Genomic DNA, 7,475 nt, shown 5'->3' on the forward strand with positions numbered 1-7,475 from the left:
GCTCCCCTCCCGCCCCACTCCGGCCGCTCCCGGCGCAGTCTGCGGAGCGCTGCTATGGTGAGCCTGCGGTGCGGGGCTTGGGCCGGCCAGGTCCCGCTGACGCGGCGCGTACCCAGCCTTGTGTTTCGGTATAACCCCAGCGTGGCTTCTTCCTAGCGAGGTTTTTAAGGGAGATGTTCGTAGGAAATGTGTGACTAATTCAGCATAATGGTCTCCACTGTGTCGAGTCAATTCGGTCACTTTAGGAACTGAATCTATTTTTGAATTGCCTTTCAGGTCAGAGAACGGCTGGCAGCCTGTTAGCTCCTGAAAATAAAACACAGTGTGACATTCCCAAACTGGACTTAATAAATCAGAGTCTCAGAAAACACTTAATGCATCCCCCTGACTCCCACATACTTGTATAAAGTGTTACCTGACCTAGACGTTTTAAAAAATGACAGCAAGTGCTGGCGAGTACTTGGTGAGGTACCCTGGCCTTTAGCCCAGCTGACTGTCGAGGTCTGCTTCCTCACTGGGGATTTTTTTTTCTTTCTTTCAGAGCATATCAAGGAAATGGAGCTTAACTGGCTGCAGTACCTTGAATCACGGCTACTCAACTAGAATGAATAACAGTGTAATGGAACAGACATAAGAGTAGGTACCAAAAGTATTTTTGAATGAGTACCTTGTTTCCAAAAGTGACTATGAGCAGATACCAAGGAAACAAGTGAGAATTCCACAAGCTTATAACCACAAAGATGATCAGAGGGATGGAACAGGTATCCTATGAAGATCAACTCAGAGAGTTGGGGTTGTTCAGCCTGGAGAAGGCTCCAGGGAGACCTTACAGCACCTTCCAGTACCAAAAGAGGACTGACAAAAAAAGGGGAGAGAGACTCTTACTTGTACAGATAGTGACAGGACAAGGAACAATAGTTTTGATCTCAGAGAGGAGAGATTTAGATAGATGTTAGGAAGAAAATCTTTACTCATAGGGTAGGGAGGTTTTGGAACAGTTCGCTCAGAGAAGCTGTGGATCCCTGGAAGTGTTCAAGGGCAGGCTGGATGGGGCTCTGAGCAACCTGGTCTAAGTGACAGGTGTCTCTGCTCATGACAGAGGGGTTGAAACTGGATCATCCTTAAGATCCCTTCTGACCCAAGCCTTTCTATGATTCTGTGAATATTTTCCCAGATATTTTTCCAGCTTCCAACCAGATGGCATCCTTAACTGAATATCTTGTGATTTTTTTTTTTTTTGCTTCACCCCCTCCTAGGTTTTTGTACCCATCCTCATAGATTGCTGTACCATTAATTTCCCCATTCTCTGTGAACCCACATAAATCCCAGGCTTTGCCAAGGAGTACTGCAGGTCTAGTGTCCTCTTGAGGAAGCACCCTCTTGGCATGTGTTGAACTCAAGGCCTGTGAGCTCCAATTATGGCCACCCTTGCTCTTGTACAAGGAGAGTGAGTGAACTGCCAGTGCCAGCACATTGTCTGTCCTGCTCCTGACTGTCTTCCACACAATCCTCTAAACAGGCTGTTCAGGGAGAGCCTGTTCAGGTCTCTCAGACCACTGTGTTACCTGCTAAGGCACATTGCTGTTCTTTGGGAGAAAGGCAATACTGAACGCTCACAGCTTTTCTGGACTGGATGCTGCAGGTCTGCCCGTGGTGAGCTGCCTCACGGAAGTGTTTGTATTGTTTCCTCTTCTATCTGCCAGGGATGACTTTAATAGATTTTTCTCATAAGTAATAAGATCATTTAAAATTATTGCTTTTACATAATACTTGATGTCTGTCTACACCTTACTTCATTTTAGAGCATATCAGATACAAAGCCCTACCGGTGGCAAATGTTTCCTTTTTCTTTTAATAGGTACTTTCCATGGAACTTGTCATTTAACAATCTTAACTTTTTGATCAAATAAGAAACCTATTTTATGGGCTTGTTAATTTAAGACTACCTAGGATGAAATTCAAGATACCATCCAATAACCTTTGTAAATGTTTGCTTTGTATGTTTCTCAGGAAGCTTCACAAGCCAATTATTTCAGCTTCCATAATGAGCTGGTTTTGATGTCTTGCTGTTCAACACACATCTAGTTAAGACTTGTCATTAACTCTGTTGTCTTCTTTGTTCTGTATGGTTCTAAGCACTTTGAAAGAGTTCAAATCAATACTAAGTAACAATGGATGTTTTTTAGGCTTAATTCCAGGTTTAGCTGTCATGGATGAAACTGCCAACAGATCAGAAGAATGCAAGAGCCTTTTCTTTCCCATTGGTTTCAGAAGGCTTAATGTCTGTGCTAGCCAGACTGGCTTTTAGCATTTAGTCCCAAAACCTCCATGTCCTGCTGTAAAATGTTATTTTCTGATGGTGGGAAAAGCCACAATTATTAAATGCCTGAAATAAACAGCTAACATTATTCCTGCTTGAGATTTAATGCAAAACAATACATCCAGTGGCATGGTGGAAAGTGTTCTTCAAACACTGAAGTACAAAAAGAACCTAATTTCAAATAACAGCAAAACTAATTCTGGTGGATAAAAACCATAAATTATTCATGTTAAAAATACCAGCATTCTCAGAATCAATTGGCCTGTGGCTGTAAGCATACCTGCACTTTATGCCACCTATACCTGTACCCTTACTCCTGCTCTGGGACATGTGCAAGAACACAACAGCCAGCTACCAGAAAGGCAGAATAGCAGCAAAAGATGCCACCAGGAGACCTTTGCTTCCACCTGGAGTAGAAGATGCCTTTGGAGTTTGCAAGCAGTTGGAGCCAAGGTACACCTGATCGGTGCCAGGCCTGGGCCTGCTGTACTCCTGTTACTTCGGCACTTGCAGAATAGCCAGGAGGAAATGCGATCTGCAGAGCAGTGCAGCTCTTTGTCACAATCCAACTGCAGCACGTCTGCCTGAGCTTCAGGTAAACTCTTGTTTCAAGGGGACACACATGTATTTAATATTGTCAGCTCATGTTCTCATGTTTTTCTTAAGAGACATCAAGGCTAAAACTTCTTTTAAATTAAAAACTGAAACTCAAAGGTAAAGGGGTGACTCCTGAACACCTTAGAAGGGATCTCTGTGTTTTCTGTTCCTTTATCTGAATATGTAAGAAGGCAACGTTTCCCCTCCATCCTTGATCAAGAAGGAAGTCTGTTAGAAGCACAGCTGTATGTGCTGTCCACCAGCAGTGCTGGCAACATTTCTGTGGTGAGCAGGGAGGATCTTTGGGGATTTTGGCTCACCTGGCTTCTGTATTTTCCAGCTTCCAGTCCTAGGAATACCTATAAGATTTTCCTCCAGAGGTAAGATCTCAGAGCATGTTTTGTATCATACATGAATAAAGCTAAAAACAATTTTCCATTTCCACATATTATTAGGAGACACATGCTTTGCAATTTTTACAGTTTCCCCGCAATTGCTAAAGGTGCTGTATTTTATCTTCTAAAAAATTCAACCACACCATCTTAGAGTTGTTGATAGAGAGGAAAAAGGTTGCATTTGCTGTGTTAGCAAGAGCATGTTTCCAGTATCTGTGGCCCTTCTCATCAAGTTCTAGTTCAGAAACCTGGCAAGGAAGCTGAATCTGAGAAAATACAGGGGCAAAGGTTATAAAGACAGATTAAAAACCAAAAGCAAAGACAAGCTAAATCCACTGCAGTGGACTGAATTTCTGCTGGTGCTCTGTAGTAATCTGTAATTACAGACACATTTTGACTTAACTTTTATAGTCTTTTTATTTTCAGAAAATCTAGGTGCTTATTGGTTTGTTTCAGAATCTTGTTTGATTTTTAAAAGGAGACTAAAAATTGCTTCAATCTTATTACAAATTCTTGGCTTAGAAATATTGTAAATGTTGAGTGGCCATTCCACCAAATATTCACAAGGTAAAGAGTGTGCTTTATAAAAGAGAAATCATCTTGAGAAATCTATTTGAAAAGAGTAATTCTGGGGACAGGGAGTAACACTGCAAAAGAAAATTCATTGGTAGTGGACATATATAACCAATTAAACTTTCTTGCTCTTACCAGAAGTCTATTAGCTCTTAACACAACCCACTGCTGTTCAGAAAACCTACCCACCAAATGCTCTGAAATACATTGCCTGTTTTTCATTGGTAGTGTTTGGGTCCTGCACCACAGCTGACCACAAGCCTGAGGGTTGGTAAGAATTCAGTCAGGGTTCAGATTGGTGTCTTTGTCAGTGCTTTCCAACTGCTGAGGTATATCTCTCTTGAATTCACTAAAGGAATGTGAATCCCATGGAATATGTTGCCCTTGATCTGTGTTCATTCCACTGACACTCTGGGACAACTCGGATGTATTTGCTTTGGCCTAGTACTGCAATGCACATTTACTTGTTCCAGTCTAAATTTTTTGCTGACCTTTAATGTCAGTGTAATGCTGTTTAAGCTCACTATGCTTTAGAAGTGCAGCAGGTGCAAGAAAAAGGAGGCAGTAGCCAGGAAACAGGTGTGAGGAGGCAGTGAGTGCAACTGCCTTGGGTCAAGCAGAGGAGGAGATGTGAAATATCTGATAAAAAAGGGAGAAGTTTAGAACAGCAGGCCAGTGTTAGGTGGGGATTTGGAAAGTTCATGGAGTTTTTGAGCCTTTACTGGGAAGCAGCAAAAGGACAAACACAACTAGATTTGTTTTCCAGATTTTAGAATCTATTCATCCAACATTATGTGGTGACATGAACAGGTACTTCTGGCCTAAATATCTGTAAACAGTATATATTATCCAGGGCACAGCCAATGTGTATTGTATGAGAGGGTGAGCCATGACTCTGCTGGTCTTCATACTTGCAAACCTCAGCTCTGCTCGTCTTGCATGTTAATTGTTTGTATTTTTGTTTCGAAACTTACAACCACAAGCAAAGTTAACAGGCTTGTAAAATTCTATTACCATCATCCACGTAAGCATGAATTTAGCTTCATAAAGAATAAACAGACAAACAAGCAAGGAAAAAACCCTCCAAGCATATGTAACTATAGAAGAGGGATTAAGCTATTAAATGGTGCGGAAACAGCAATTCATTAGCAGGAATAAACCCATCTGATTCATCTGTAGTATAAAGTATAATGACAAATGATCAGAAGACATTCTCTTTTCTAATAAACAGAGACACAGCCGTAATGATTACATAGTATTTCATACAGCAATATTCAGCTAAGGCAGAGAAGGAGAAATGAGACAGCCAGAATTCCTTGTACCAGCTTTGCAGTATGTGCATTTGTGGTACATTTGGAGGTTTGGGATTTTATGTTACTCATATCAAGTATTCTGAACTTTGTGCTGATTAGCTGAGATAACCATAATGACTGGAACGACTATAATTACTAAAAAATATATGTTATATGAAGTATATTTTGTATATACACACATGGTGCGTATATGACAGTAGTTGTGCAAGTTGTTGATCTGGTAGTAAGTTCCCTTGATTCTAATTGCTGTGAATTTAGATCTGTAGTAAGGCAAGAGCTTCAAGAACCGTCTGAAAACCTCAGATTGGGTTCTACACAGGAAAGATTTCTTATAAACAGAGCTTGGGAGCCAAAGGAGAAGAGATACATACTTTTCTCCTTTAGTCAAATATAGGAAATAGGAAGAAAATTAAGCCCGCCCTTCTTTGACACATGACATTCATTTCTACTTGCAAATCTTTCTCCAGGGTAAGAAATGGGCCCCTAATATGAAAAGAACGTCTGAAACTCTATTCAAAATCTCCCATCTCTCACCTATTGTAGTTCAGAGGCAAGAGGCCAAAATAAGAAGAAAACAGAGGAGAAGGAGGAAAAGCAGAGATGGGCAGTGGGCGTCAGCTCCATACCTTCTAAAACTTTCAACTCTAGAGATGTACTCATACACCTGATTTTATCCTTCCCTCCCCCTCCCCCAGCTTCCTAAAACAATGGCTGACCTGCTGCTGGGCTTAGAGGGGGGTGCAGAGAATTGCTGTTTCTGGGTACAGGTATATGTTTGATTACAGCACTATACAAAGCACTGAGCATCACCTTTAGGAGCTGTAAAAGAGGACCTTCAAAGAGGATACCAAATGCATTCTCAGGGGAGCTCAGTCCCTTCCTGTCCCAAGGACTTGTGCAAAGTCCCATGAAGGTTTTCTCTGTCATTTTTCTAGTAACATACAAGAAGCTAACAGAGACAGCAGACAGCTCTTTTGAGAGACAGATGATACCAAGCTCTTTCAACTCAGCACATCCAAACTATCAATACTTCTGTTGAAAGACAGTATTGCTGCAACTTAGCAGGCTACCATTACACTTCAGCGTTTCCCTTCCTATTTTTTTTTGTCTATTAAGAGGATGGACAAAAGTTCCTGTTTAGTAAATTAGCAGGTACTTTTACAAAACCATTTCTTATTCATATGTGTAATTACTTGTGTGTGTCTAGAATGATGATTACCTTTTTTGCAAGAATGACTCTTTTTAGGACTCATCTCTATTCTTTTCAGATGTCTTGCCTCTACTGAGTCATAATTATTGACTTGGATTCTTACACTACCCAGGGGACTGTTAACTACCTTTAATTGCTGACAGTGGCTCACCTTCTTGAAGGCAAGAAGGCTTTAACTACCAGATAGGTGCCAACAACCTAGAATTGGAATAGGAATACCTATTCCCAGGCTAGTGCAGCCATTAGACCACTCCCTCTCTATGCCACAGTAAACCAAAGCACACAGCTCCAGAAACACTGGCTCGGAGCAATGCTTACATGCCATGGTGCTTCTAAGTTAAAAACCTGAGACCTTGTGTGTGTGGGTTTTATTTACTTCAGCAACTCCTTTTTTTACACCAACTCCTGGAAACAGAAAACGAGAGGAAGAAACTCACGGGAGAACTTACAAGGATCTTCAGAAAACAAGGAAGTGCCCTCTGACATCTGCCCGAAACAGCAGGTCGGTATCAGTTCAAAAAGTTTGGTCTGTGGTACGTCTCCACTCCTCAGAAAGTATTTGGGTGCATGTCTCCCACTGGGAGGTGGGAGGGAGGATACTGGAGGTATTGCTAAACAGGTGCCTGTTCTTCCCTGAGAGCCCCAGTTCTGGGTTCACGCACCAAGCTGCGGGCAGCAGCCCAGCCACTGAACAGGGCTCAGCCTGGGCTGAGGTGCCCGGCCAGGCCGCCGCTCCCGCAGCGAGCACAGCGCCAGGGCCTCACTGAGCAGCGACTGCACCAGCGAGTCCGGGCGCTCACAAGCGATGACTCAGTCTCCTCTAAATTAGGGGATTGCCGGTGATGTCTGCTAAAACAACAAGAGGCAGAAAGCGCACGTTGTTTTCCTTCAGCCGAGCTGGGGTAGGTCCTTCCAGCCCCGCCTTCCCCGCTGCCCGATCCCGGCAGAGCCGGGTGCCTGCAGCCTCCGGGACATGGCAGCGACTCCAGGACACAAAGGCAACGCTGACCGACAGCGGGGCTCCTCCGCACGACCGCCGGGACATCTGGCGGGGAGAAAGCGGGGGG

The sequence above is a fragment of the Geospiza fortis genome, unplaced genomic scaffold, assembly GCF_000277835.1.
Source record: "Geospiza fortis unplaced genomic scaffold, GeoFor_1.0 scaffold192, whole genome shotgun sequence".
Lineage (NCBI taxonomy): Eukaryota > Metazoa > Chordata > Aves > Passeriformes > Thraupidae > Geospiza > Geospiza fortis.